General features: G+C 46.6%; 1 protein-coding gene across 1 annotated transcript in view; it reads left to right on the forward strand.

The window, feature by feature from the left end:
- LOC115131012 (nuclear receptor coactivator 2-like) overlaps positions 1–14110 on the forward strand; it is a 221303-nt gene that overhangs the window by 66081 nt on the left and 141112 nt on the right. The window contains exon 2 of the mRNA XM_065019247.1: positions 3241–3321. The gene's annotated coding sequence lies outside the window, so the exon portion shown is untranslated. The remainder of the gene's footprint in view (positions 1–3240; positions 3322–14110) is intronic.

Below are 14110 nucleotides of genomic sequence, written 5' to 3' on the forward strand. Positions count from 1 at the left end.
TGCCTAGTTAAATAAAGGTTCAATATTATTTTGTTTTTATGCTGGGAAGTAGATGGTCATTCTTCCCTGTTCTCAATGTCTTCTCCACAGAACAAAGAGAACAGGATGTAATTTATAACCCAACCCTAGCCTGTAGTTGACCAATTAGAATTCCTTTAAATAAAATTGGGCCAATGGCCAAATGCCAAGTATCCCGTTTCAGGCTCAATGTATAGACAATTCGGACCAATGAGAACTTGCTAGATGTAGCTATGAGTCTCGGACTGAAATTCCTCCCGTGTCTCTGACCCATTAATCATTAATTCCCCATTACAGAATAACAACTATTTCCATTGATCGTTAATCCCCTCTTGACCTTTAGTCCTCTTGACCTTTTAGTCCTCTGCGTTGTGTATTTATCTTGACATATTCTTACACTGGGATACAGAAATGTGTTTAACACCTGATGTAATCTCAACCACACACACACACACACAGGGCTGCCAGGACTGACTGAGCCTGATGTAATCTCAACCACCGAAACACACACACACATACACACACACACACACACACACACACACACACACACACACACACACACACACACAGGGCTGCCAGGACTGACTGAGCCTGATGTAATCTCAACCACCGAAACACACACACACATACACACACACATACACACAGGGCTGCCAGGATTGACTGAGCCTGATGTAATCTCAACCACCGACATACACACACACATACACACACACACACATACACACACACACACACACACCCACACACACACACACACAGGGCTGTCAGGACTGACTGAGCCTGATGTAATCTCAACCACCGACACACACACACACACACACACACACACACACACACACACACACACAGGGCTGCCAGGACTGACTGAGCCTGATGTAATCTCAACCACCGACACACACACACACATACACACACACACACACACACACACAGGGCTGCCAGGACTGACTGAGCCTGATGTAATCTCAACCACCGACACACACACACACATACACACATACACACACACACACACACACACACACACACACACACACACACCACACACACACAGGGCTGCCAGGACTGACTGAGCCTGATGTAATCTCAACCACCGACACACACACACACACACACACACACACATACACACACACATACACACACACACACACACACACACCACACACACACAGGGCTGCCAGGACTGACTGAGCCTGATGTAATCTCAACCACCGACACATACACACACACATACACACACACACACACACACACACACACACACACACAGGGCTGCCAGGACTGACTGAGCCTGATGTAATCTCAACCACCGACACACACACACACACACACCACACACACACAGGGCTGCCAGGACTGACTGAGCCTGATGTAATCTCAACCACCGACACACACACACACACATACACACACACACACACACACACACACACACACCACACACACACAGGGCTGCCAGGACTGACTGAGCCTGATGTAATCTCAACCACCGACACATACACACACACATACACACACACACACACACACACCACACACACACACAGGGCTGCCAGGACTGACTGAGCCTGATGTAATCTCAACCACCGACACACACACACACACACACACACCACACACACACAGGGCTGCCAGGACTGACTGAGCCTGATGTAATCTCAACCACCGACACACACACACACACACACACACCACACACACACACAGGGCTGCCAGGACTGACTGAGCCTGATGTAATCTCAACCACCGACACACACACACACACACATACACACACACACACACACACAGGGCTGCCAGGACTGACTGAGCCTGATGTAATCTCAACCACCGACACACACACACACACACACACACACACACACACACACACACACACACACACACACACACAGGGCTGCCAGGACTGACTGAGCCTAAACATTAGACCTTACACTGACAGGGGCTTAGACTTTGACTGTTGTATTCGAATCAGATGTCATTGCAGTCAACTTTGGAAATAGATTGAATCAGTTTATGATAAACAGATTCATTATATTATCACAAACGGATTTAATCTATTTATCACAAACTGATTTAATCTCTTTATCACAAACTGATTCATTATATTTCTCACAAACTGATTAAATATAATGAATCAGTTTGTGATAAATAGAAATGGATGGATTCAGTTTGTGATAAATAGAAATGGATGGATTCAGTTTGTGATAAACTGATTCAATCTATTGTTATTTATGTGATAAAAATGGCCCCGTTGTCAATGGGTGGTTGTTTAATAAATGTACCTACTTGGAACAGGCTAGTTAAGGGCTTCAGATATGACAGTCAATGGGGGCTTAGTGTTCTGCTGAGGGTTTAATGGCATTTAACTGTCCCTCAGTGTTCTGCTGAGGGTTTAATGGCATTGAACTGTCCCTTAGTGTTCTCCTGAGGGTTTAATGGCATTTAACTGTCCCTTAGTGTTCTGCTGAGGGTTTAATAGCTCTGGATAAGAGCGTCTGCTAAATGACTTAAATGTAAAAATGTAAAACTGTCCCTTAGTGTTCTGCTGAAGGTTTAATGGCATTTAACTGTCCCTCAGTGTTCTGCTGAGGGTTTAATGGCATTTAACTGTCCCTCAGTGTTCTGCTGAGGGTTTAATGGCATTTAACTGTCCCTCAGTGTTCTGCTGAGGGTTTAATGACATTTAACTGTCCCTCAGTGTTCTGCTGAGGGTTTAATGGCATTTAACTGTCCCTCAGTGTTCTGCTGAGGGTTTAATGGCATTTAACTGTCCTCAGTGTTCTGCTGAGGGTTTAATGGCATTTAACTGTCCCTCAGTGTTCTGCTGAGGGTTTAATGGCATTTAACTGTCCCTCAGTGTTCTCTATCAACCTAATAAACCTGTATTTCAAGTCAATAATTCCATGAAGTGAAACCGTGACTGAGTGTTTCTTGCCAGGGGGAGATGGATGATTCATTCAGTTAGGGCTGTTTGAGTGGTTGAAGTAGTCTACAGTTTGATAGTTAATGGCTTTCTGACAGTCACCAAATTATCCTTGGTGTCGAAAGCTGTGTGTAATCAGCTGTTCTTTCCCTTTTGTCAAATCAAATCTTTAGAGTTTCTCAATTAACCTAATTTACCAGTGTTAACACAAGTCAAGAAGTGTGTGTGTGTGTGTGTGTGTGTGTGTAACCCCGATTTAACAGTGTGTCTTCCTGTCTGGTCACTAGGTAGAAGAGGTGGATGAAGGGTTACCCTCCCAGCAGCCATGATGCCCTGAAGAGCTGACTGGAGTCTGTACCAGAACCTAGGTACTGTGACGCACACGCACACACTGTGACGTGCGCTCACACACACCGAAAAACACGCACAGACATACAACGTGACACCCTTACACACCCCCACACCGAGACACACACACACACATTCCCTTGAAGAATCCTGAGATGCACAGTGTCCTATTTTACTTGTGTGTTTACTGCCAGTCTTAACCTTGTACAAAATTACTGATCGTTAACTGCTCTGTCACACACACTTCTCTTTCAGTCGAGTCGGTTCGACATCTCACTATGGGACACGCCCTCTTGAGGGGTCATTGGTTGAAGCCTTACTCAATCATGCATAACAGGCAAATCAGAGCTTTATGGATGTAATCACACCCCCCGCGTGTCTATATATCACCCTGCTCTGCTCTGCTTTCCTCTTCATGAGTCTATTTGGTTATTAGCCCCGTTAAGCAGCTTTCTTCAGAAGACTAGACCTCAACTTCACTGTTCCTGTCGGTGTGGGTTTACCGCCCTGCCACGGAGCATTGAGTGTCGTATTTTCTATTTGTAGGAATTTTGCTAACTTCAGCTTCACTTTACAGAGTGAAGTTAGCTTGTTAGCCACGCTATTTGTTGTCAGGTAGCTACAGTACACCTCTTGCCTACACACATTGGCCATTGTTAGTTAGCTAGCTCCACTGTTTTAGCGTCCCGCTAATATCAGATTCCACACACATTTGAGCTACTTCTACCCGGGGTCTCTAGCTCTCCGTCGGTTCCCACCGTTCGGGGTTAGCTAGCTGAACTTTTGAGTGTCTTGGCTAGTTAGTGGGTTAATGGCATAATTAAACACCCATTCGGTTTTGTTTGACTAGCACGCGCTGTTCATTTTTCAGTGTGTTACGCCACCAGTTGATGGACCATCCCTTTTTACATTGTTAAAAGGTAACTCAGCAGTTCATTCTACCTCAAGTTAGTTTGTTTACACACCCGAGTCATAACACTTGGTATCTCACGCTACGGCTCGTCGAGCTGGCTACCATCACGCAGGTGAAGATAAGGCTTCAGGATAAATCACTGCTCTCTCTAGGCTTCAGGAGAAATCACCTGCTCTCTCTAGGCTTCAGGATAAATCACCTGCTCTCTCTAGGCTTCAGGATAAATCACTGCTCTCTCTAGGGTTCAGGATAAAACACCTGCTCTCTCTAGGCTTCAGGATAAATCACTGCTCTCTCTAGGCTTCAGGAGAAATCACCTGCTCTCTCTAGGCTTCAGGATAAAACACCTGCTCTCTCTAGGCTTCAGGATAAGTCACCTGCTCTCTCTAGGCTTCAGGATAAAACACCTGCTCTCTCTTGGGTTCAGGAGAAATCACCTGCTCTCTCTTGGGTTCAGGAGAAATCACCTGCTCTCTCTAGGCTTCAGGAGAAATCACCTGCTCTCTCTAGGCTTCAGGATAAATCACTGCTCTCTCTAGGGTTCAGGATAAAACACCTGCTCTCTCAAGGCTTCAGGAGAAATCACCTGCTCTCTCTAGGCTTCAGGATAAAACACCTGCTCTCTCTAGGGTTCAGGATAAATCACCTGCTCTCTCTAGGCTTCAGGAGAAATCACCTGCTCTCTCTAGGCTTCAGGATAAAACACCTGCTCTCTCTTGGGTTCAGGATAAAACACCTGCTCTCTCTAGGCTTCAGGAGAAATCAGGCCTGCAACATCAGTCAGGGTTCAGGATGTGTCCGTGCTCTGGGCTCATGGTTCATGAGTAGTTCACCTGTCTCTCTCACGAGAGACTTCAGGAGGTGAAAACACCTGCTCTACTGGCACAGGTGCTCACCTCTTAATTATTATTATTATTGTTGTTTTTTCAAATGTAACCTTTATTTAACTAGGCAAGTCAGTTAAGGACAAATTCTTATTTACAATGACCTCCTACACCGTCCAATCCCGGGACGAAATCACGATGGGACTCTCAATCAGGCTTCAGTGATAAATCACCTGAATCTAACCAGGGTCTGTAGGCTTAGCACTGAGATGCATAGACCAACACCTGCTCTCTCTGCAAAGTGTCTATCGGCACTTCCAATGCTGGAGAGACACATCTCTCTTGACGCGGGACTTCCCGACTGGGAGAGTCTTCACGCGCGGAGTTACATCCTCACTCCTTTGAGGATGTAACGCCTGGATGTTGCTGTGCCATTAGTTCCTGCCAAGGCAGCAGCTACTTCCTGAGGTTTATTATGGATCCCCATTAGTTTGGGCCAGGCAGTCTACTCTTGATTTTATTATGGATCCCTGCGTTGGTTCCTCCTCAAGGCAGCAGCTACTTCCTGGGGTTTATTAAGGATCCCCATTAGTTCCTGCCAAGGCAGCAGCTAGGTGCTCTTCCTGGGGTTTATTATGGATCCCCGTTAGTTCCTGTTTTTTCCTGGGGTTTATTAAATCCTTTATTTAACCAAGGCAGCAGCTACTATTCGTGGGGTTTATTATGGATTCATTATTTGCCAAGGCAGCAGCTACTCTTCCTGGGGTTTAATGGATCCCCATTAGTTCCTGTCAAGGCAGCAGCTACTCTTCCTGAGGTTTATTATGGATCCCAATTAGTTCCGTCAAGGCAGCAGCTAAATTCCTGGGAATCTAACCAGGGTCCTGTCAAGGCAGCAGCTACTCTTCCTGAGGTTTATTTTGAGATGCAGTTCCTGCCAAGGCAGCAGCTACTTCCTGGGGTTTATTATGGATCCCCTAGTTCCTGTCAAGGCAGCAGCTACTCTTCCTGAGGTTTATTATGGATCCCCATTAGTTCCTGCCAAGGCAGCAGCTACTCTTCCTGGGGTTTATTATGGATTCCCATTAGTTCCTGCCAAGGCAGCAGCTACTCTTCCTGGGGTTTATTATGGATCCCCGTTAGTTCCTGTCAAGGCAGCAGCTACTCTTCCTGAGGTTTATTATGGATCCCCGTTAGTTCCTGTCAAGGCAGCAGCTACTCTTCCTGAGGTTTATTATGGATCCCCATTAGTTCCTGCCAAGGCAGCAGCTACTCTTCCTGGGGTTTATTATGGATCCCCATTAGTTCCTGCCAAGGCAGCAGCTACTCTTCCTGGGGTTTATTATGGATCCCCATTAGTTCCTGCCAAGGCAGCAGCTACTCTTCCTGGGGTTTATTATGGATCCCCATTAGTTCCTGTCAAGGCAGCAGCTACTCTTCCTGGGGTTTATTATGGATCCCCATTAGTTCCTGCCAAGGCAGCAGCTACTCTTCCTGGTGTTTATTGTGGATCCCCATTAGTTCCTGCCAAGGCAGCAGCTACTCTTCCTGTGGTTTATTATGGATCCCCATTAGTTCCTGCCAAGGCAGCAGCTACTCTTCCTGTGGTTTATTATGGATCCCCATTAGTTCCTGTCAAGGCAGCAGCTACTTCCTTCCAAAATGGGGTTTAAAAACATTACAATACATTGACAGATTACCCCTGTGTTCAGGTTCCATGTCAACTGTGGCCCTCAGGCCCCTACTCCACCACTTCCTGAGGTTTATTTCCACCATACCACATTAGTTCCTGCCCTCAGGCAGCTACTCCACCACTTCCTGGGGTTTATTCAGGCCCCTACTCCACCACTACCACATTAGTTCCTGTGTGCCCTCAGGCCCCTACTCCACCACTACCACATACCTTACGCTGTGCCCTCAGGCCTCTACTCCACCACTACCACATACCTACAGTACACTGTGTGCCCTCAGGCCATGTGCCCTCAGGCCCCTACTCCACCACTACCACATACCTACAGGGTGTTCAGGCCCCTTCCACCACTACCACATACCTACAGTACAGTTGCCCTCAGGCCCCTACTCCACCAGGCAGCAGCTACTCTTCCTGGGGTTTCAGGCCCCTTCCACCACTGGATCCCAGTTACACTGTTGCCCTGTCAAGGCAGCAGCTACTCTTCCTCAGGTTTCCACCACTACCACATATGGATCCCCAGGTTCCACCACTTCCTGTCACAGTACACTGTGTGCCCTCAGGCCCCTACTCCACCACTACCACATACCTACAGTACGCTGTCCCGTGCTATCAGGATCCCCTAGTTCCTGCCAAGGCAGCAGCTACTCTTCCTGGGGTTTATTATGGATCCCCATTAGTTCCTACCAAGGCAGCAGCTACTCTTCCTGGGGTTTATTATGGATCCCCATTAGTTCCTACACCAAGGCAGCAGCTACTCTTCCTGGGGTTTATTGTGGATCCCCATTAGTTCCTGTCAGGCACTCCAGCTACATCTTCACTGTGGCCCTTTCCACCACTGGACATACCCATTAGTTCCTGCCCCAACCACAGCACCTACAGTACACTGTGTTCAGGTTTATTGTGGATCCCCATTAGTTCCTGCCAAGGCAGCAGCTACTCTTCCTGTGTGTTTATTCCACCATGGATCCCCATTAGTTCCTGCCAAGGCCCCACTCCACCACTAGCTACTCTTCCTGTGGTTTATTATGGATCCCCATTAGTTCCTACAGTACACTGTGTGCCCTCAGGCCCCTACTCCACCACTACCACATACCTACAGTTCCTGTGTGCCCTCAGGCCCCTACTCCACCACTACCTTCCTGGGGCCCTCAGCTGTCCACCACTAAATGAAGGCAGTTTATACAATTTTAAAAACATTACAATACATTGACAGATTACACAATACGCTGTGTGCCCTCAGGCCCTTACTCCACCACTACCACATACCTACAGTACGCTGTGTGCCCTCAGGCCTCTACTCCACCACTACCACATACCTACAGTACACTGTGTGCCCTCAGGCCCCTACTCCACCACTACCACATCGAATAAAAATGAGATTTGTCACATACACATGGTTAGCAGATGTTAATGCGAGTGTAGCGAACTACTACTAAATTCATATGTAGGTATAGTGAGTAGGATGGATGAGTTATATTACTATGTCCCACAGCAGGCTTCTCAGAAAACGGGCTATTGGGCAATCAGGGCGTTTTTGTAAGTGTCCCACAGTGTGATGTCAAACCGAATTGCTCTACAGACAGTTCCTTCAACCTCATGGTTTTGGTTTTTGCTCTGACATGCACTGTCAACTGTGGGACCTTATATAGACAGGTGTGTCTTTCCAAATCATGTCCAATCAATTGAATTTACCACAGGTGGACTCCAATCAAGTTATAGAAACATCTCAAGGCTGTTAAATGGAAACAGGGTTGAGTTTATTTTATTTTTTACAGGGACAGTGCACATTAATCAACGTTTCAGTAAAAGTGCCGGTTTTAGCCAGCCGGCTAATTTTCAGTCCCTGGGCAGGTTATTAAAAACAATTACAATATAGACAATCATTGAGCAGTGAGCACACGCAGAGCAACATAGGACAAGCAAGACGTAGCATACAGACAGAACAACATAGAACAAGCAAGACATAGCAACATTGGACAAGCAAGACGTAGCATACAGACATAGCAACATAGAACAAGCAAGACATAGCATACAGACAGAGCAACATAGGACAAGCAAGACATAGCATACAGACAGAACAACATAGAACAAAAAGCAGCAAGACAAAATTCATAAAAGCAACAGTGTTTCCACACCTCACAAGCAACAGACAACAGACAACATGGAAAGCGGCAACACACAGCTAGGGATTATGTTCACAAATCTGATTGACCTTTAGCCATGTAGTCATACATTTTGTGAAAGTGTGATAGGGGGTGCAGTTATGTGTGTCTGATGGGTGATGGGTGCACCCGAGCTCAATTTCGAGTCTCATTTCAAAGGGTCTGAATACTTATTTCAATTTCAAAAAACCTGCTTCTTGTCATGTTGGGACTTTGTGTGTAGATTGATGAGGACGTAACGTAAAACAAAATGAAAAAGTCAAGGGGACTAATTTCCAAAGGCAGTGTATAGTATAGGGTGCCATTAGGCATCCAGAGTTAAAGGCTAATTCTGCTAATTTTCATTCTCATATTCATTATCTCCAGCACCATACCAATGTCTCCATACGCAAAAACGAGAGAGAGAGAGAAAGAGAGGCCCTGCTAACCCCCGTGACGGATCTCTCTCTGTTTGGGGGAAAATAAATTACCCATGATGCAATTCCCCCCACGTCCTAACAGAGAATACCTCCCTCCCTCCCTCCCTCCTTACTGACTCTCCATATGGAGCAGAAGAAGCCATTCGGGGTCATTGCGACGCGGCTGCAACGTTTAAAAAAAAATATATATTATTCTACATTTTTTTCCCTATATATTATTCTACAGTGTAGGGGGACACATCCCAAATGGGACCACATTTTAGGGCCCTACGTTTGACCAGGGCCCATAGGGCTGAAACCAATGTTTCTAGGCTCTTGTTACAGTAGACTAAGACTTCAAATCAATGCGTCCCCCCCTTCTTACTCTCTAACTAGTGTTTTTGATATTCCATGTAGATGAATGCACAGTCATGGCCCGTGCAGGCCAGTGGATCCCCATAACCACTGGGTGTGTCTCTGTAGACCGACGCCCACTAACCCACATGATTATAGGCATGCTACGCTGGCACATGCCCCCTTGGCAGACTTGAGACAAAGCCATAGTCTACCAAAGGCACCCTATTTCCTATGGGAGCTAGTCTAAAGTAGTGCACTATATAGGGAATAGGGCCCCATAGGATTCTGGTCTAAAGTAGTGCACTATAAAGGGAATAGGGCCCCATAGGATTCTGGTCTAAAGTAGTGCACTATAAAGGGAATATGGTGCCATTTTGGACTTTCTGGCAATGAGAGGCGGTTTTGTGTGTTGTAATGTGACTGAAACGGGCGATTCAGTGTTTTGAAGACCATTTACACTGTCACGGACCGGCTCGAAGCCCATAACAACAAAAGGGAGACAACGAGGAGATATACGGACTAACAAAAATATATTTATTAACTGAGGTAACCTATGTACAATTAACTATGGTGTGTGTGTAGTCACTAATCAGTAGTGTAAGTGAGTGGTTGCGTGTAAAGACGTGATAGTGAGGAATGTTAAAAGATGCCAAAGCAAACAAACCAGGCACAAAAATGCCACGACCAAAATCCAACAGTGTGTCTGCATGGAGAGAGTCTCCCCAATGGCTGGGGGAAGAGGTGTATTTATCCTGGGACACACCCAGGCCCAGGTGTGTCTGCATGGAGAGAGTCTCCCCAATGACTGGGGGAAGTGGTGTATTTATCCTGGGACACACCCAGGCCCAGGTGTGTCTGCATGGAGAGAGTCTCCACAATGACTGGGGGAAGTGGTGTATTTATCCTGGGACACACCCAGGCCCAGGTGTGTCTGCATGGAGAGAGTCTCCCCAATGACTGGGGGAAGTGGTGTATTTATCCTGGGACACACCCAGCCCAGGTGTGTCTGCATGGAGAGAGTCTCCCCAATGGCTGGGGGAAGAGGTGTATTTATCCTGGGACACACCCAGGCCCAGGTGTGTCTGCATGGAGAGAGTCTCCCCAATGACTGGGGGAAGTGGTGTATTTATCCTGGGACACACCCAGCCCAGGTGTGTCTGCATGGAGAGAGTCTCCCCAATGACTGGGGGAAGAGGTGTATTTATCCTGGGACACACCCAGGCCCAGGTGTGTCTGCATGGAGAGAGTCTCCCCAATGACTGGGGGAAGAGGTGTATTTATCCTGGGACACACCCAGGCCCAGGTGTGTCCCGTTTCGCTGACGACCCTCCCGGCTCCGCCCACCGACTTCCTAATAAGGAAAATGAGAGCAAAGAGAGAGAATACGACAGACAGAGTGGGAGGGTCGCCCACACACACACACACACACACACACACACACACACCACTCGTTCATCACAACAGACCCCCACCCCCCCAGCAGGGTAACACTCAAAGCATTGTCTCACTATGTTGTTATGGCAACTGGTTAGAAATGGTCAAACATGATTATTAAGGATCCATTGTTTTAATGGTGTGCTGCTTTAAAAGCAGTGTGTGTTTAGGCTTTACCCTGTGGAACAACCCCTCCCACTTGGGTTCTAGAGTTGTCCCTGTATGGGTTCTTAGCAGAGTTCTAGAGTTGTCCCTGTATGGGTTCTTAGCAGAGTTCTAGAGTTGTCCCTGTATGGGTTCTTAGCAGAGTTCTAGAGTTGTCCCTGTATGGGTTCTTAGCAGAGTTCTAGAGTTGTCTTTGTGTGTTCTTAGCAGAGTTCTAGAGTTGTCCCTGTATGTGTTCTTAGCAGAGTTCTAGAGTTGTCCCTGTATGTGTTCTTAGCAGAGTTCTAGAGTTGTCCCTGTATGTGTTCTTAGCAGAGTTCTAGAGTTGTCCCTGTATGTGTTCTTAGCAGAGTTCTAAAGTTGTCCCTGTATGTGTTCTTAGCAGAGTTCTAGAGTTGTCCCTGTATGGGTTCTTAGCAGAGTTCTAGAGTTGTCCCTGTATGGGTTCTTAGCAGAGTTCTAGAGTTGTCCCTGTATGTGTTCTTAGCAGAGTTCTAGAGTTGTCTTTGTGTGTTCTTAGCAGAGTTCTAGAGTTGTCCCTGTATGTGTTCTTAGCAGAGTTCTAGAGTTGTCCCTGTATGTGTTCTTAGCAGAGTTCTAGAGTTGTCCCTGTATGTGTTCTTAGCAGAGTTCTAGAGTTGTCCCTGTATGTGTTCTTAGCAGAGTTCTAAAGTTGTCCCTGTATGTGTTCTTAGCAGAGTTCTAGAGTTGTCCCTGTATGGGTTCTTAGCAGAGTTCTAGAGTTGTCCCTGTATGGGTTCTTAGCAGAGTTCTAGAGTTGTCCCTGTATGTGTTCTTAGCAGAGTTCTAGAGTTGTCCCTGTATGGGTTCTTGGCAGAGTTCTAGAGTTGTCCCTGAATTCTGAGCAGGCCACACACATACCTACCTAGCTACCAACACCTCCAACCACTTCACTCCAGAGCAACATGCCACTCAGTCAATTGATTTTCATATCTTCTGAAGTCCCGGTCTGACTGATTGTGTGACTGTGACACATTTCTCAGTGTGCTCCTCAGTTGACTGAATGGTTGTTATTATTCTGTAGTGGATCCTATATATGTTGACTGAATGGTTGTTATTATTCTGTAGTGTGACGTATCCTACAGTTGAAGTCGGAAGTTTACATACACTTAGGTCGGAGTCATTAAAACTCGTTTTTCAACCACTCCACAAATGGCTTGTTAACAAACTATAGTTTTGGCAAGTTTTTCCAACTATTGTTTACAGACAGTTTAATTTCACTTATAAATCACTGTATCACAATTCCAGTGGGTCAGAAGTTTACATACACTAAGTAGACTGTGCCTTTAAACAGCTTGGAAAATTCCAGAAAATGATGTCATGGCTGTAGAAGCTTCTGATAGGCTAATTGACATCATTTGAGTCAATTGGAGGTGTACCTGTGGATGTATTTCAAGGCCTACCTTTGCTTGACATCATGGGAAAATCAAAAACAATCAGCCAAAGACCTCAGAAACAAAATTGTAGACCTCCACAAGTTGGTTTGTTCTTGGGAACAATTTCCAAACGCTTGAAGGTACCACGTTCATCTGTATAAACAATAGTACGCAAGTATAAACACCATGGGACCACACGGCCGTCATACCGCTCAGGAAGGAGACGCGTTCTGTCTCCTAGAGATGAACGTACTTTGGTGTGAAAAGTGCAAATCAATCCCAGAACAGCAGTCACTCTGTCTGCCGTATTCTTTCTCTTTGCTCTTATTTACCTTATTAGGATGCCAGTGGGCGGAACCGGGGGTACCGGTACAGAGTCAATGTGCGGGGGCACCGGTTAGTCGAGGTAATTGAGGTAATATGTAGAGGTATGTAGGTGTAGTTATTTGAGTTTAACAGAGAGAAGCAGCAGCAGCGTTCCCGGGGGGGGGCAAATGCATATAGTGGTAGCCATTTGATTAGCAGTTCAGGAGTGGACGCCATGGAGCTTGAAGCTCTCAACCTGCTCCACTACAGCCCCATCGATGAGAATAGGGGCGTGCTCTGTCCTCCTTTTCCTGTAGTCCACAATCATCTCCTTTTGTTTTGATTACGTTAAGGGAGAGGTTTTTGTACTGGCACCACATGGTCAGGTCTCTGACCTCGTCCTTATAGGTTGTCTCATCGTTGTTGGTGATTAGACCTACCACTGTTGTCATCTGCAAACTGAGTGATGGTGTTGGAGTCGTGCCTGGCCATGCAGTCATGAGTGAACAGGGAGTATAGGAGGGGACTGAGCATGCACCCCTGAGTGGCCCCCGTGTTGAGGATCCGTGTGGCAGATGTGTTGTTACCTACCCTTACCACCTGGGAGGCCCGTCAGGAAGTCCAGGGTCCAGTTGCAGAGGGAGGTGTTTAGTCCCAGGACCCCTAGCTTAGTGATGAGCTTAATGGGCACTATGGTGTTGAACGCTGAGCTGTAGTCAATGAACAGCATTCTCACATAGGTGTTCCTTTTGTCCAGGTGGGAAAGGGCAGTGTGGAGTGCAATAGAGATTGTATCATCTGTGTATCTGTTGGTGCAGTATGCAAATTGGAGTGGGTGTAAGGTTTCTGGGATAATGGTGTTGATGTGAGCCATGACCAGCCTTTCAAAGCACTTCATGGTTACGGACGTGAGTGCTTAGGTTCGGTAGTCATTTAGGCAGGTTCTTGTTCTTTGGCACAGGGACCGTGGTGGTCTGCTTGAAACATGTTGGTATTACAGACTGGGTCAGGGAGAGGTTGAAAATGTCAGTGAAGACAGTTGCCAGTTGGTCAGCGCATGCTCGGAGTACACGTCCTGGTAATCCGTCTGGCCCGGCTTCTTTGTGACTGTTGACCTGGTTAAAGGTCTTGCTCACTTTGGCTGCTGAAAGCGTGATCAA

Source organism: Oncorhynchus nerka, linkage group LG6 (assembly GCF_034236695.1).
Source record: "Oncorhynchus nerka isolate Pitt River linkage group LG6, Oner_Uvic_2.0, whole genome shotgun sequence".
In the NCBI taxonomy this organism is placed as follows: Eukaryota; Metazoa; Chordata; class Actinopteri; order Salmoniformes; family Salmonidae; genus Oncorhynchus; species Oncorhynchus nerka.